The sequence below is a fragment of the Terrapene carolina genome, unplaced genomic scaffold, assembly GCF_002925995.2.
Source record: "Terrapene carolina triunguis isolate 2854851 unplaced genomic scaffold, T_m_triunguis-2.0 Scaffold211, whole genome shotgun sequence".
In the NCBI taxonomy this organism is placed as follows: Eukaryota; Metazoa; Chordata; order Testudines; family Emydidae; genus Terrapene; species Terrapene triunguis.
In genome coordinates, this window is record NW_020664562.1 from 5,143,430 (window position 1) to 5,162,266 (window position 18,837).

Here is an 18,837-nt window from a genome sequence, read left to right on the forward strand (position 1 = left end):
GAAAGCTTATGCTCCCAATACTTCTGTTAGTCTTAAAGGTGCCACAGGACCCTCTGTTGCTTTTTACAGATTCAGACTAACACGGCTACCCCTCTGTTATTTGAGTAAAGTTATGCATGTGCATAAGTGTTTGCAGGATCAGGACCTAGAAGTGTCAAAGAAATCTTCCAAAGTCGTTTGATACTACCAATAACTAACCTAACTAACTAACTAAATAAAATCAGTTCTCAATTATGTATGAAAAGGCAGCAGGAAAAATTAAATCACAATCAGAGACAGCAATGAACTCCAGACTCAGGACTGGTTGTTCCAGTAGAAATTACACATGATATCAATACCACCCCTTCTCCATTCACAATATAATCAGGGGAAATGTGGTAGCAAAAATAGGAGGTGCACACTTCCGAGTCCTTAGTGTCAGAAGCACTATGAGTTCCAAAGCCAAAGTCAGAGCACCATTTGCCACTCAAATTCAATAAGCTATAAGGCCCCAGTTCAGAAAGCCTTAACTTCAGAAAGTTAAGCATAGGCATAACTTCAAGCACGCAAGCAGTGCTATATTCATATTTAAAATTAAACACACGCTGAAGATTCACCTGCATATTGCTCTGATTAAATGTGCTGTGATGTATTGGCATATAGAATATTGCACTTTTGCTAAGGTGTGGCTCTATAATTTTTTATTTAATTAAAACAGCAATAAAATCCCTTTAAAATGTAGTATTTTGTTAGCAATCTGTCCTTTCATATTCCAGCAGGAGGCTGGAAAGACATAAACAGTCCTATGCCCAGCAGTCACAGCAGGAACCCAGGGAGCACATAATGCAAATTGCATCAAGTCCACCTGAAAAGAGATTTCTATTGATAACCATTTAAATTTGCAGATAGACAAAGTAAGAAAAATTATGCTTGTGAATTTATTAGAGTTTAATTTAAGGATGTTTACTTTGTATATTTTGACTTGTGATTTTGTCAATATGTTTTTTAATGGTTATAAAGCTTTAACGTTTTGAATCCCAACATCATTAAATAATTATCTGGCCCCCCTTCATAGTTTCCGACAAATGTAAAAATGAAAATCAATATTTAAAAAATGCTTAAAAATAAGCATTGGTATTACCCACTGAAATGATAAAAAACATCAGAATTGAATTGTGCCACACCTACATATAGCCAGCCACAGCTCTGGTTGCCTATACATAGCACAGAGAATGGAATTCTGTCCAGCCTGCATATAATCTGTATGGGGAACGAGAACTCTCCTTCCTCTGTGCATCTTCATAAAGGCCAGGCAGATTCGGGCCCAAAATGAGCATATGTTCAGCTATATCAATTTGCAATGCCCCTTTTTGGGGCACTCAGACACTGCAGTGAGGAAGGCCACAGAAGTACTACACTGATGATGTAGATCTGTGCTAATACAGAAAGCAGCTGTCACATGGCTTTGGATAATCACTGCTCAAAAACAGATTCTAATAAATGCACTTTTTATAATAAGAACACAGAGCAATGCACATCCTCAAATCACCCTTCCTTAAGGGTTAATTTTCAGAACACTGTGTTGGATTTTACCTACACAATGCCTATTAGATTTATTAAATGGGAAAGTAAAATCCATTTATTGTTCATTGTAAAATTTATTAAAAGGCTAATTTTTTTAGGAGTGTGTGGCTTTCTTAATTATTGGATAGAGATTAACAGTTTAATTACTTCCAACAATGGTATACAAACCACATAGGACCAGATTCCCAGCTGGTAAAAACTGGTCCGGCTCCATGAAAGTCAATGCAGCTATGGCGATTTACAGTTGATGCAAATCTGACCCCTTGGCTTTGTAAAGAGTCTTAATCCAAGGATCATACAGCACCATCAGAATTCAAAACATCCCTGTGAGGAAGCTATTAGTTTATTCATCTGCAAAATCATATTAAGTTGCAGTGTGGGGTGATATTTTCAAAAGCATCTAATTTATTTATCTAAGTTCCATTTACTTCCATAGAAACTTAGGCTCCTAAATCCCTTTCGGAAAAGGGGCATAGCCTCCTAATTTAACCAGGTGCTTTTGAAAATTTTAGCCAGCATGTTCAAGTGAGCTAGGGCATATGGCGAGTCAATGGAAGAGCCAGGAATAGAATTCAGGAATCCTGACACCTAACTGGTAGGCCGCCACACTCTCCCATGGCTTGTACAGTCACAAAGTCTATAAATAGTACATCACGGTATCTAGTTTGAGTCAAAATGAACCATTTCAAAGATGAAATGAAAAGCATGTTCACTCGTCCATTCAAGAAATTGCAGAAGTGCTGTAATTTGTTATAAAAGTACAGAGACAACAACTCATTGAGGCATTCAGTTCCTCTTGGAACCATCTGAAAAAGGCTGATAATGGACACTTTTTAGAAAATTACACAAAACTGATTGTCTGTTACTTAGGAGAAGCTAAAATATAGCTTAGTGGGCTCTTATATAAAAAGCATTATGTTATTTTCCTTTTTTCCTTTCATTCCAAACAATAGCAAGACACAAACTTTTCAATAAGCCAGGATAAGCAATACAAAGAGGCAATGTGAATTATTTTGACTGGCTGGAATGTACTTATATTACAGATGTGGCACAGGACAAATATACAAAATTTATTTTCCTCAAAGAGAGATCTCAAAGGTCACAAGCATTCACAGTAGGATGTTAGGATTTTATTGCAATGTAATAAGGAGAAAAGTTCGGAAATAATTCCAAAGGGTTTTGGTCCCTGACTTCCTAGTCATTTCAGAAGACTGTGGCATGTAGTTAGGGAATTCTGGACATGCTTAGCATGTCATCTCTGTATCCGGAAGGATTCATGAAGAAGATAAATATAAATGAATTATACACAAAAATAGCTTTATGCTGCCATACAGTAATATTTCTGACTTGCCAAAATAGCTATCATTTTAAGCTCTTAAAACTGCTTATCAACATGTTAGGAAAGCATCTAGGCAGGCTTTCACTGTGTTTGTGGCTTTCTACTGTTGAGCAGAGTGACACAAACACAATGAAAGCCTTCCTGGATGCTTTTCTAATGCATGCTTGTGCAGTTTGAGGGACCTGAGTATAGAATGTAGACTTATGCCTCTGGCATACCAGTGAAAATGCTTCCAACCTAATTTTTGGTGACCATTCATGCATGTATTTTGGCATAGGCACAACATAACTGTGTAATTATTCCAGTTTATCTTTGCAGACAAAGAAGAGTCAGATGACTACAAAGGATGGGCAGACGGAGGGTCTTGGTAAAGTTGAGCAGACTTGGAGGATGTTTGGATTTTACATTTATAAAACATACTCAGTTGGATTTGGTTTTGCAAAATCAAAACTTCCAGGACTGAATTTCCGAATTCCCCAAAGTCTGTGAAAGGAAAATGGATAAACAGGCCAGTTTTGCTTCATTTGTAGTTCCTTCATCGGACAAACGCTGCCAGATTTTAACCAGACTGCTAACTTAAAACAAACCTACGTGTCCCTAGGCAAGACAGAGGAGCAAGTAAGGGTTTGGAAATAATTTGCAGGAGGCTTTGAATTAAAAATACTTCCTACTTCATTCAGTCTTATCACTCTTTATTCAAAGATCAATTATTTCATAATAATATTATGCATGATTTTATGAGTACAGCAGTGGAACAAAGTGTAATGCAGGGATTTAAGGCAAAGAGTTCATGGGAGTTTAAACAGCATCAATTACTTCTCAATATGCAGCACAGCAGGAAATAAAAATTAAAAAGAAGCACAGGAAGAAGAGAAACATTATCTCAAAGCAACAACCATCTTTAAGAAAATAAAAAAACTGCTGGGTACCTGGGAAAGAAAACTCCCTCATCGCTCTCTTGACATTATTTGTAGCATACAGATGCTCTCTAACTGAGTTCTGTCAATTCAATATCCGTTCCATTTCACTGGCATAGGCCTGGGGGGAAAACCATCCCACAAGCATAGAAGACAGGAGATTAAAGGAGAGCAGTAGGCAGAAAATTAAGCTTCTTAACTCATTCTGAGGACTCTGTCTTTGTCTCTTTGCCCCCAATAGATGTTCCTCTCCACAGAATACAATGAAGAACCTCCACTAACTGTCTCTTCTTCCTCACACACACAAATATTTTCAGTAGCTAAATCAAGCTACTGGCATATGGCCTTCTCTGTGGGGAGATTAGCCATAGCATATGGTAAAGCTGCATGTATCTGGGAAAAATAAATTTAGCTGGCCAGCAGCAACTACAAGTAGTTGTAGAGAGAGAGGAAGGGTGCATGTTTTCTATGTCCCCCAGCACAATTCTAATTTCCCTATTCCAGAATAGACTCAGCGGCTGATCATAAGCCATTCCTCTTCCCACACTCATGGTTACTTCCAGTCTTTTTCTGTGACTTTCTGCGCAGCTGGCATGCAGAGATATAGGTTTTCTTGAATGTTACATGGGAGTTGCTGAGGCAACTTGTTGTGATGTCACACAGGTGATTCTTTGCCAATACATCAAAGCACATTTAATCAGAGCTGTTTTCAGAACTTATAATTAATTGATGACCAGTACTCCTCAGAGACCAGCAAATATTATACCCATTTTACAGGTGACTAAATTTAGGCACAAAGTAGTGACTTGCCCAAGGTTACATACTAAGCATATTGCCAGATTATGAATTGAGCGAGGATGCTTGAAAAATTATGAACAAAACATTTTTCCCATTGGAAAATGGGCTTTTGTCAAAATCAAAACATTCCTCCTGAAAAGATGGATTTTGGCAGAATTTCTCATCAGGAAAAATCAAAACATAACACTTGGTTCAGGTCACAGCATTATTCGCTTCATCAGCCTGAGCAACATAGCCCTTCATGGGAGTTGTAGTTTTGTGTCCTTCATGCTCCCATTCTTCTCAGTTTTAAGCACATGCTTAAGTGTTTTGCTAAATCAGAACCCATATTATCCCCTTTACTTCAGGCCTCATAAGCAGAGACTGTCTATTGTTATTAGTTTACAGTGGCTGGCACAATGGGGTTCTGTGCTTGGTTGGCCCATAAGCACTGGAATAATACACAAAATAAATAACAACCATGGCAAACATCATACTTGCTGAGGTCACTATGCTAAGCATGCAGCCGTTTTAACCCTCTGTCTTTCCTCCTGCAGACTCAATTGTTACAGTAGTTATATCTATGGCATTCTAGGAGGAGGGTTAGATTAAAGCTTCTGAAAAAAGTGTTTAGACCTAAGACCACTATTGAGGATGAGGAAAGATAGACAAGTTGTAACAAAAGGCTTCCTTTGCAAAAAGATAAAGCAAAAGCTTACTACCACAGAAGGATACCCTGTTGTCCGCTGAGAAATTGCACCTACAATCCTCAATGATAGGTGTATGTACTTCAGGTTATTTTTCAAGAAAAATATTCAGTATACCATAGTCAAAATGGTGGAATGTGTAATATATTAATATCAATTTTAGGAATTCATTTTCTGCACACACACACAGTGATTGCTAGGAGCAGGACAGAGTGAATGTGTCCATTTTCAACCCCCTGTTTCAAAACTTAAGCCCTAAATAAGCTGTTTTAACTGTACTGTCATTTCACTGGACCTATTTTATTTGAAAAGTCTGTTAACGTTTGTGATCTATTTACGTCCTAGTCACTTTTTAAAGCTACATTAAAATAAAACAAGAAACATATCTAATATTGATCCCATTTATTTGAATTGAAATTAGGTGTTTAAATCCTTTAGGTAGCCTTTGATAATCACAGTTTTAGTGAGTTTGATTTTTTGTTTGTTTAGGTCTCTTTAATCAAATATCCAGATGTGCATGCCATTGTGAACGTAGACTACGTAGAGCTAAACTTTTTGGATATTTTATTCTTGGATGAGTTCCGGTGACAGATCTTTCACTGCATCATCTGACCCTTCAATATATTATATTAAGATAGAGTGAGATAAAAACAACTTGTGTGACCTTTCTTTTATAATACACCATATTCCATCCATAATATTAATGGATTATTATGAAAATGTGCACTTTGGATGACTTAGGAGACTGTCAGAGATATTTTACATTTTAATATCTCCTGGGTTTTTCAGAAATGTTATATCTCCAAAGACAGATTTCATTTAAAAGACTGAAGACTGTTACTTGAGTTAGATGGAACTTTAAAACTATCCTTGGTACAGCTTTAATTTTTTTCATTTAAAAATGTCAGTATTCTTATTTTGAGAGTTGCTGGGCTGCTATAAAAATACTTAGATAAAGAAAATCATTCTGCAGCAGCTTGTGTTTTTTCCACATGGGCACCTCTCATTAAAATCTTTTGCAATACATTGTGAAGAAATGATATTCCCCTACTCTTTCTTTAAAAGCAAAAGGGAGTCATTCTTTCTGGTACCACTTAGGCTATTCGTACTCTACAACTGGAGGTGTGATTGGGTGGTGCTATATTTTGACCCAACAGAGCAGGAGATAGACACAGAGGGAGACAGAAACACAGCTGTCTGCTATGCTTGCTTTATTGTTCTTGTTGCAAAAACTGAAACTAACATGAAAGTGAGACTTTGCACTGGGGAGAGTGCTCAAACATTTAAAGGGACAGGACATCAGAGGTCGGCATGCCTATGCTAGCTTTAATCTAGCTAGCTCACTAAAAGCAGCAGTGAAGATGTGGTGGCATGGGCTTCAGCACTAGCTCTGCAAACCCACCAGGGGACTGTGGGTATGTATTTGCATTGCTAGCTTGTGAGAGCTTGGGCAAAGTCCCTTATCCTTCTGTACCCTGGTTCCTCATCCACAACATGGTGTAAATGTACTTCCCTACTTCACAGGGGCATTGTGAGGATAAATACATTAAAGTTTGTGAGGCTCTCAAATAGCATGGTGATAGGGGACATCTCTACCTAGGGAGGGGAACATTTGCTGTGGCATGAGGAAGCTTTCATTACCTCTGCTACAGCGACTCCATCTAGTCCACCGCTGACTCCTAGCTTGCCAGTTTGGCATTGCCAGTATAATCACTTAAAGCAGAACTAAATAAATGAAACAAAAAGAGATTTCCAGCCAGCTACTGCTTGCCATATTCTGACTTGGAACCTTAACATTAAAAAGGATAGGAACAAGGTTACTAAATGCTTTCCTTTTATAAACGCTTTCTCTCTCTTCCAAAGGAAAGAATTATACAGCAGGCAATGGGACTTCATGTTGCAGACTTGAATCAATAATCAGCAGGAAATAAAATAATAAATAGCACAGTTCTGCCTGCATGAAAGGACAGAAAATAAGATTTCTGGTGCAAATGATGAGTGACAGAGGTGAAAAACAGCCATGTAACCTAATTTGCAAGAAAACGGGGACTACGTCTAATCTAATTGTAACAGAACAAAAACACGAAGTAAACACTCTTGCAATGTGTTTTGAACAGGGCATATTTCCCTTAGTAAAGAAACAGAACTGTTCACGAGAGTTATTTATTCCAACTTTAAAAACAGAGCCAGAATTCACCCTTTAAATTATAGCACGTGGGCACTTTGTAACAATATCCTTTTCACTCTTTAAGACTTATTTCACTCACATTTTAATTGCAAAACCCACTGCTGGGCAACTAGTGTCAGATATTTGCTAAAGACTAACTTGACCTGGAAAGCACCTGAAAGCTCCAATTCTGAAAGCCTGAGCCTCACAGGTGCCTGTATGTGCCTGTGGATAATCTAACTGGCTCCAACAGGGTTACACACAGGCATAAGGGTCCTACCCCACAGATCAGCTTGTAGAATGAGGGTCTGGATATCACAACTCAGGGCAACTGCACCTGTATGCCTCTGTTGTGGTCCAGCAAGGGCACCCACTCTTAGGCTTCCGCTCCCCAGCTGTCACCTCTCTGGGTCAGGGATGTGCATCTATTTCCTTCCAGACCAGGGTAATTCCAGACTGCACGGTTCCCTGCCTGCATTGTGAGCCCTCCACAAGTCAGACTCTCTAAACAGGTCTTCTTTGTCTTCTTTCCTCAGAGAATCTAAACAGTGTAATTGCCCAAAGTTATAAATTACCACACCGCTCTTTCTAAGCAACCACATTTCTTCTTAAAATTAAAGCACTACCGAGAAAATACATTAAAATAATCAAAGATCCCTCAACTCCACCATGGGCTCTGGCCGGTAAATGGTCCTTGAACCCCCATCAAGGGATTTTCTGTGGTTAAAAGTTCATAACCACCTTCGCTCAGAACCTGCACACCCACAAATCTGTGATTTTCTCCTTTATATAGTTTAGATCTTTGATCCTTAGAGACTGTGAGTAGATAATCTGTCAGAGAATGGTTTTCTCCTCGAGGCATAGCTTCAAAAGGTTGGGTCTGGAGGTGGGGAATTTGCATTCCCACCTCTCCAGTTTTTCCTAGGAAACTCACTTAACTTTAAAAGTTCACATTGTTTCAAATAGACCAGTGAAGCTGACAACACTTCATAGGGTTTAAATTAGATAGGTCACCTCCATAGCGGCGGCGTTACATGCAATCCTACAATATACACAAACATTTGCATTTTTAATGCAGTGAACTCCTAAAATACTTAAACTTACTTCAGTAAGTCTTAATTTAATTCAGTAAGGTTTATACAGAATATTTCAGGAAATTGCCATATGTGTCACACTAGGTTTCTACCTTTTCCCATCATTTCATCTGTCAGAGCCTCAGTTTCCCCATCTGTAAAATGGGGAAAATAATACTTACCTCCTTTGTAAAGTGCTTTGAGAACTATGGATCTACAATGTGCTATAAAAGAGCTAGCTATTATTATATCTATTGTGCAAAATAAAATATTCTCATTAAATCATCCATGCTGTGTGTAATTAGAGTTATTATTAGTTAGGCACTAGCTGTACAAGATGCAGAAGAAGAAAAAGTCCATGCTTCAAGGAACTTACAGTTTAAATTCACCGTGGAAGCAATTTTCTTAACTATAATTTTAAAAATAGCCATAAGAAAGGATGCTGACATCTGAACAGATGTCAAATAAGAGTCTGGTTATGTGCTCCTGTTAGAACATATGAGTAAGGACTAAAACGTGCTTAAGCGCTTTCCTGGATCAGGGCCAAAATGTTCTGCACTTTGCAGAATGAGGCTGGAAGAGCAGAAAATGCATTTAAATTAAGACTTAAAGTAATAGGTGCTGTGAATGAGTTAAGTCTGAAACTTTGTCATCAAGTCATGCCAGTCATGGTGGATGTATGTATATTATGTATATTAAATTGTCTGTTTTTCTAAAAAGAAGAGTGGTTGACTATACCAGGACTTGCAGGCATAGTAATAAGTAAACTGATTGTAATAAGTTTTTAAGGCAAAAGGGTATGGTCAGTCAAATAAAACTCTGCATATTGAAAAGGTCAAAATAATAATTCACATTATTATAATTCTTATTCCACATACTTGGGACAAAGATTTTTTCAAGAGCAGAAAATGACCCAGCATTAATCCATTCTGCTGACAAAGTTTATGAAGAGAATGGAGAATTGGCACAAAACGAACACATTAGCATTCCAAACTTCACATTACAATTTAATGACCCTTTTCTTCCTAAATGATAACAAGATCATCTATGCCCCTAAATAGATAAAATGATCCCTAGGATTACCAGGAATGGACCTTTATCCTTTCCCAATTAGGGACTAGAGCTACTGGGGGTTCATGCTCATTAAAATAATAATTCTTATTTTTTTGGAAGAACCCAGCTCAATGGTAAGACCCCCTGCCAAATACTCTTAGGTAAGAAGAAAGCAGTTTAAAGATATTAGAAGGCTGTGTGCTTGCTACTTCACACAATGTTAACATAGTGATAAGCCTTTGCATATGAGATCAGCATAACATTTTTTCTTGGAGAAGTGCCTTTCTGTGATGTTGGCAGCAATTAAAAAGCCTCAGAGTTTCAATTTTTTCATGTTATTTTTGTTTTAGTTTCTCTTAAGTGAATTAACATCCCAAACATGGCAGATTGGCAGCCAGAGTGACAGTAAAGCCTCCTCAACCACCAGAGTCATAAATCACCGGGTGCAAACTCCCTTTTATGGTTCCTATGTGCATTTAACCCTTGACCTCCGAGACCATCAACAAGGTACCAATTCTGACATGGATTTTTTTTCTTTACAGTACAGATGATTGACTCAAACCTAAGGACTTTTAATCAGTTTTTCTGGGCTCTGCAGAGGATTAATAAGAGTTCCATTGCCTCCTCTTAGACAGCAGATTTGTTTCAGGTTATAGATGTTTTAACCTAAGCTGTCTCCATTCAGTGGCTGATCAAAGTTCCTTTTTTTTAAGGAGGTAAATGATAAGAGACATCTTCTTGAGTTTTGGACTGTGTCACACATTGAAGTAGAAGGGATGTTGGGAGGACTGTATACCACTGCTTTTGCTTTGGAGCTATGCTCTTCTGGGCTGATGAAGGCTAATAAAGCAGCACAAGGTATACTACTGCTAGAGATTGTCATTGCTTCTCATAAACAGGGCCGGCTCCAGGCACCAGCGGAGGAAGCACGTGCCTGGGGCGGCACATGCTAAGGGGCGGCATTCCGTCCATTCTTGGGGTGGCACAGACCAGGCGGCTTTTTTTTTTTTTTTTTACTTGGGGCGGCAAAAATGGTAGCACCGGCCCTACTCATAGACAGGACAGGCTGCCTACTGCTTAAGGAAGCATTGGCCTTTGGGCAAAGAACCATAGTTTGCTGTTGATGATGGAGCTTGTTCCCATCCTGTGTCCAATCTTTCATTTTTGATCAGTGCTACTGAGTAGGTTGTGGCAAGACAATCCTCACCATTTCTAGGTGTCTCAGTCTCTTTGACCCTTGCCAGTCCAAACTGGGCATAGATCTGGATCAGCCTACACTGATATTCAGAAAGGAAATTGCCATATTGGTATGGTCTGTGGGGAGAGGGATGATATAATACCCCTTGTACATTAGGTAATTCTAAAGGAATAAAGCCTTCCTCCACTTGAGTTTCCCAGGTAGAAGCCAGCCAGATCTGCAATAAGCATAGGGGACTGTTCCCTGAAGCTGTCCTTTGGAGCAGCATCATGAGAAGTAGTGCAGAGTGATTCAAGAGCTCTACATGTCTCAGGAAAGAGACAACAGAGATTGGACAAGCTGAACACATTACTCTGTCCTGCTCACCTCAAGGCATTGAAATTTTGCTTCCAAGCCAGAGATTAGAACTCCTGGGGACGGTTCAGAATAAAGTCCCCAAATCTAAATGAAATTCAGTCATTTTGGATCTAGGAATTTGGTTCAGGGCCATGCCTAGTAATTATTTGATCAAAATTAATTAAACCTAGGGGAAGGAGGAAACAGTGAAAAATTACGCATGTCATTGACCTAATTAAAATGCTAAGTGATTTTTTTTCTTTTTTTCTGCTTAAAAATAAAACTTTTTTGGAATGGAATGAAGCATTTTTCACATTGAACTAATTAACTACTGTGAATTGAGGAACAGATCACTTGTTGAGGATGATACACAATGGCATTCACTGATATAGAAGAAGTGAAACCATAAACTGATAAGTGAAAGCTAACAAAACTATTGAGGGTGACCAGACATCCCGTTTTTAAATGGACAGTCCCATATTTAAGCTCTTCTACAAGGGTCCTGGCTTTTTCTTAAAAACGGGCAAATTGTCCCGTATTTTCTGTCTCTCCCCAATCATTACTGGCAGTTCCTGCTGCTGGCCGGATCCCTGCTCGCCAGATGCCCACCCACCAGCGGTGAGGGTGTGTGTGGGGGGGGGTCCAGTGGCCAACGATGGGGGTGAGGGTGCAAGGCTGGTGGCGGGGCGAAGCTGCAGCACACAGGGCTAGGCTGCTTCCCCTGCTGGTTTGTCAGGGCAGCCCCCCCTGCGCGCTGGTTCTCGGCCAGCAGGGCCCCAACCCCCGGCCCATTTCTGGCTGGCACTGGCTGGGCTGTGAGCTGCAGTGGCTGGTGAGTATGAGCAGCACCTGGTTAAGTGTCGCCTTCTGCCCACCCATCTGCCCTCTATGTGCTCTCCCTCTCACTGTCCTCTCTTTCTGCTTTGCCCCTTCACCCTCCTCCCCAGACCTGCTGCTCCTCCATATCCCCCCAGCGGTGCGTGTCCCGCTCCCAGTGCTGTGTGGAGAACCAGCCCTGGTCGGCGCATTCAGCTCATCAACAGCCTGGCTGGCAGGAGCCTTCCTTCCCCCACTGCCTCTGGCTGGGCCAAATACCCGGGAAAGCCCAAGACCTTTGGGCCTGGGGCACGGGCCAGGAGGAGCCCAGCCCTGCATGTGCCAAAGCCCCACACAACACTGGCATGGCTGGCTAAGCTCTGGAGTGGTGGCAGAGAGGAAAGCAATTTCCAGCCTGTTCCCTGAAGTCTCCACAGCAGCCCCCGGGCAGAGGCTTAGCACCCTCTTCACCTCCCCCACCCTAGGTCCTGCCCTCAGGGATCGTGGGACTGCTCTGTCCCCTAGGCACCCTCCCCTGCAGAGCCACCTCTGGCCAGGTTCTCTGAAGTCCCTGCAGTCAGGTTCCCTGGGGCACAATGCATCCTTAGGGCTTAACCCCTTCCTGTCCACACTGTAGCCGGGGGACAGGAGGAGGTTGGGTTATGTTAAGAACATAAGAACAGCCATACTGGGTCAGACTAAAGGTCCATCCAGCCCAGTATCCTGTCTGCTGACAGTGGCCAATGCCAGACTCCCAGAGGGAGTGAACCTAACAGGAAATGATCAAGTGATCTCTCTCAATATGTTGGTGTGGCCAGCAGCAGCCTGGAGGTGTTAGCTGCCTTTCCACACTGTGTGGGCAGGAAGGTACAAGCTGCTTCCAGCCACAGTGAAGTGGGGGTGGGGGGAAGAGATGAGCTCTGCAAAGAAACAGGGCAGGTAATCCCTTCTCTCCCCCTCCTCCCCTGCAGCTGGAAGCAGCTCCTGTCCCTTCCCTCCCACACAGTGCTGAAAGGCTGCTGCTGGCCACATTCTGATGTGAACCCCAGCAGAAATCTGATGTGGGAGGCATATGACCCTGCAAGTCACCCCCATGTGTTGCCTCGGGAATATGCAGAACCAGGTACCAGGAGATGTGGGTCTGTCCCGGGGGCCCAGCTAGGCATAAAGGGCGGAGAGCGCCGGGCAGGGAGGGTCAGGTCGGTTGGTCACAACCCCCGTGTGAGAGAGCTATATGGGAGTGTGTGTGTGTGTCACCTCTCCCCATGTGAACCCTAAAGCCTTAAAGATAAGAAGGTACATAAAAATAATCCAACTTACTCAGTATTTCTTTTTAATGGGGGCTCAGTCAATTTCAGTCAACTTGATGTTAATTGAACGTTTGTACTGCATTGTTCTGATTGATTGCCATTAAACTCACTTGAATATGAGTAATTTTACCAGGTTTGCCGTATTCAGCATAGGGAAATATGGTCATCCTAAAACTATCAGACAGATTAAAGATGTTGCTGAAAAATCAGTCAGTAACTTGTGTGGAGTAGCACAAGCACTGTACCCACTATTAGCTGAGAAAACTGGAACATAAATCTGTTAAGAACATATACCTGTTTTAGTTTTCAGAGGGAGTAAAGTGAGGGATTGACAAAGTGGGCACACTGTTTACTTAGATCATAAACAGACTGATTTAAATCACTCTGCAAAAGGGAAATTTAAATTAAGACCAAGATCAGTCAAGCAGAAAACTGTTTCAGAAGACTAAATATCCCTGCTTAATGGTCTATTTAGCCCATTGTAATAACAAGCAACTTCATTCAAATCAGCCAATCTTTTCATCCTTAGAAGGAGATTTGTGTGGTTCATCTAGAGTACTTGGAAAAATGCCTCACTAAGAAAATACTTTCTGCCTTTAGCCATTAAAAAGACCTTATTAGTCAGCCACCACCCAAGTTTTACGGACTCGTGCAGGCCAGCTTATGTACTGGAATTTGTATGTACCGCCAAACTTTTCTTTGTGGAATTGTAAAGCTAGCACTACAAAAATGTTTACGTAAAAATGTATTAACTTAGCTAACATATAACTTATTGATTGACTGATTTAAAGAAACATATTAACTATGTTATACGGAGGTAGCATAACGAATTCTGGATCAAGCACCAGGGATGAGGAGCAGGTGCTGTCAAACTCTAGCACAGTATGTAAGAATTGCTTCCAAATGTACAGATAGAGGGCCTATAAGTCAGGATCTGAAGTATCATGGATAAGAAGTATCCAGTTGTTCACCATTTCAAGAGCTAAGCTACTATACCCATCTTCATTTCCAATTTTTCATTCCATTATTACCTATATTAACTCATTTTATTCTACAACAATATGTGTAATCCTCTTCTTTTTCTTTAGTTCTTTTCTCTATTTTAAGAGAGAGGGAACAAAAGAAAAATCTTGTCAAGTGTCTTTTAAAAATAATAGTGTACAGGGAGGGATGCAAAGGTGGCTTGATGACACTCTTGTCTCTTTGTCAGTGTCTCACTTCTAACACCAGTGTCACCCCAAGTGGTCAAAGAATTCTAGGACTTTGTAGGTTGCTGTCTTAGTGGAGGAGAAATCAATGATGTGAAGTTTAGGTATATTCTGTGTATAACTTGCTTTAGTTACACACGTACACCAGCCCTGGAACACAAATAGTCACAACCATCACTCAGGCAACCCCCTCTTCCAGAAATCTCAGCCAGCAGACTAATGCCCACTTCCCAGGAAGCTACATTATCTCAAGAACTGCCTTCACCTATAGAAAATAAAGTAAAGAAAGCAAACTCTAGCTGTCTACAACAGCTTCTGTCAGAGAATACTGCACAACAAATCTCACAACAACGTAGCTTTCCTTCAAAGTTAGAAACTTGCTTGTGGCTGAGAAAAATACTTTTAAGACTATGGGTAACAGTGCCATCTGATGTCTCCTGCCTGTCATGTCTCCTCTGAAGTTGGGGCTGTCAGGTGATAATTGAAGAGTTACCAGCTCTTGAGATTTTATTGTAAGCCTTAAACTATTTGGTGGGGTGGGGCGGTGTTTTTTTTCCTTTGAACCCCATCTCCTGGAGTTAGGTGATCACATAAAAATTACAGCTTTTTTTTTTTAAAGCAAGTTTCTAGCCTTCAAGGTTGCAGATAAAAGTTTGAAAATGTGAGCACTAAAGGATCGAATACCAGGAGGCAAATAAAAAGAACCTAAAATACATTATTTTAAAAATCTCATGATTCTTAAGCCAATCTTATGATTTTAGAATGCTTGCAGTTGGCAGTGGTGAATCCTAACATCCCGGAATAATGTACAGCAGTCTCAAGGCTACTCTATATCACACCAGTTGCACACAGTGCAAAGGCTACCAGATATCACTAGGGCATAATTTGGCCACAAACTTTGTAGGAAGGGAGGAGTGAGGTAGGAGCCACTACAGCATCTCCACACCATCCAGAATCACTCTATGCAGGGTCTGCTTTTGTCCGATTAAAATCCGGAGTTAATGCATCAGAGATTAGGGACATAGGGCTGGGATTTTTTGTGTGTTAATATCTTTAGTTTGTACAGAAAACGAATACATTGGATACAATGAAAACATTAAGTAAAGTTTGGTAAAGCACTATAAGTCTCTTACCTTATCTTTAGTCATCTCCAGGCTGCAACAGAAGTCTATGGGGAAAATGCATGCTGATTCCTCACACTGAGCAGTAGTATGCAGTTAGTTATAAATCCAGGACCTCCAAATAAGAACAAAAATATTTGTTTTCAGGACAGTATTGACAGCTCTAAACTCTTGTGATTGGAGCATCCAGCACATAATTCCAAAACTACTCTGAGGTTTTGTTTTTTGGTGTAAACATTTGCAGGTCACCCATTAAAAAACAGATCTTGATTTAGGATAGGCATAATTTGTTTCAATAGAAAGTATTGAATCAAGCTGCTGCCATGGCATCAGTTGAGCACAATAGAAGTGATAGAGGTAACAGAGAACTGGGGTTACTGAGTAAATAATATTCACAGAGGACTGTGCCTTGGTATAAGACTAGTATGCTAAATGTACTGACCTATAGAAAGGTTTTGAAGGGTTAGATTTTGGTCAGTAAATGTCAGTAAACATCAATTTCCCCCCCTCCACAAAATCGACCAAAAACACAACAGCATTTCCATCAATAATAATAGAAATGTACAGATAGGCAAAGAAAAATACTTCTTGAGAACTTAGTAACATTTGATTTAAGAATATTTACTTTGAATATTTTGACATATGATGTTGACAATTTGTGTTTTAACAGTTATAAAGCTGTATTTTTTTTTAATTTCAACATCTACTGTTATTAGATAATTATTGTTTGACCCCCCATAAACTGTCACAACAGTAAAAATTTTAATTGATAAACATTAAAAAATTCTTAAAAACCACAATTCCGCACGACTATGAAATTTAAATCAATTAAAATAAAAAGTACTTAAAATAATCAATATCATCTATCAAAATGATAAAGAATAAAATAAAAATGGAATTCTACCAAGCCCACCTATAGACCTCCTAAAGACTTAAACATCAGACTTACCAGCTAAAGTCATTCAGCCAATGAGCTCCGAGAAGTCTGTTCCTTCATTTAAATTCACCAGCCAGAGCTGCAGCTCCAGTAACCTCACAGGGTATGTCTACGCTGCAATAAAAGACCCGTAGCATGGCCACTGTTGGCCCAGTCAGCTGACTTGGGCTCAGGGGGTTTGGGCTGTGGGGCTATAAAATTCAGTCTCAGGCTGGACCCCTTGCTCTGATATCCTGTGAGTGGGGAGGGTCTTAGAGCCGAGGCTCCTGTCTGAGCCCAAACAGCTACACTGCTCTTTTTAGCCTCTCAGCCCAAGCCCCACAAGCCTGAGTCAGCTGACCGGGTCTCTGAGACTGAGTGCCATGGGCTTTTTTTATCACAGTGTAGACACACTGAGAGGCCTATACCTTGACATCAGCAAATAAGAATGATAGCATTTTGCGCACACTTTGCACTGATGTAAATAACTCTTCAAGAAGCAGGGCATCAGTTAATTCAGCCCTTCATAGATGACTTATGGCCCAGATTCTGAGGGATGCGGACTTCCTGCCATTCTCATGGCAGTTAATGGGAGTTAAAACTGCTCAACACATCTCAGGCCCTTAATAGTTATTCTGTGCTTGTATAAGGAGTATTTTAAAAAAAGATTTTTGACTGCAGATAGATATTTCCAGTGGTGCAACTAGAATTCTTTTCTTACTGGTACACTGCACCAGGTAAATGAGGGGGGCATGGGGGCATGTGACCTCCCCGCGTGCCCCCCCACGTGACTCCTCACGTGACTCCTTCCCACCCCTCCCCCATTCCAGGGCTCCACACTCTCCCCCTCCCCATGATCCATCCCTGGGTGAGGGGCTCTGTCCTCCTTCCTCCTGCTGTGCCAAACCGCAGGGCTCTCCAGAAGTGCAGTGGCAAGAAGAGCAGAATGTGGGGCCACCAGGCGGCCCCATGTGAGCAGCTCCTCCAGTGCAGCTGTACCCCTCCTGGCCCCACCCCAAGCCCTGTCCTTCTGCGAGGCTGCTGTACAGACCCCAGACAGGAGTCAGGAGACGCAGCTGCTGGGATGCAGGAAGGGCTGGGGACAGGATTGGGGGAAGTAGAGCAGCACTGGAGGAGCTGTCGGCGTGGGATTACCCAGCGGCCCTACGTTCTGCTCCTCCTGTGTCTTTCTGGTACGGCGTACCAGCTATAAATACCTTACTGGTACGGTGTGCCAGCTATAAATATCTTACTGGTATGGCGTACTAGCTATAAATATCTTACTGGTATGGCGTACTGGACGGGACCACCCTACTTGCAGCACTGGATATCTCAGTCCTTTTGCTCTCTTTCTGAAGATTAAAAGATATGTCAGAAAGGTCATTGATATAGTGGAATTTTGTGCTTCTGTTTAAATTGTACAAAATTAAAGGCAAGAAGAATATTCAAGTATAAGGTACTGTTTTTTTGGGGGGGGGAGAGTATATTTTTTAAAAACTTAGAACCCAAAAACAATTACATCTAATAGCTTGAAATTATGACTATTAGTTTAACCTAAGACTAACAAGCATTCAGATTTCTTGCAATTTGCTACATTCATTTTAATTGAAATAGAAGAGATAAACAAATTTTTTTCTGTTATGCTTGTTTGAATCAACAGGAAAAATGCTGATTTTCTAAAGAGCTGTGGCTCACAAACTTAGCAAAATCCATTTAGAATAAAAAATGCTTTGCATTCAAGAGTAATGCATATAAAGTTTTTCAGTTTGGTAAAACTGAGCTGGTTCATTTTCATTTAGCAGGGACAATGGCTAAGGAAGGCAGGGGTCTGTTATTTTTACATACAAATTACATTTCACAGTATCACATTTCCATGCAATTCCTTCTCAAGAAATATTTCAACATATTACCATAAAATTCTAACTTAATAATAAAATATTAACTCTTAAAATTTCCAAGAAACAAAGACAGCTTTATATATTAAAGTCTGTGGAATTACTTGGTCTTGTATTGTGTTACAGGTGTGTTGACCCTTGACATGTTAAAATTACAGATACCTAGATCAGATAACAAACCAGCCTTAGCGCTTTTTTTGGCCCTGTCTGCAAGACATGTTTGTCCCCCCAACCCATAACATAAATGATTTTTTTTTGCCTCGGTCTTCACACACAAGGTCAGCTCCCAGACTGCTACACTGGGCATCACAATATAGGGAGGAGGTGAGCAGCCCTCAGTGGTGAAAGAACAGGTTAAGGACTATTTAGAAAAGCTGGATGTGCACAAGTCCATGGGTCCAGATCTAATGCATCTGAGTGTCACAATAAAAATTGCCTCCC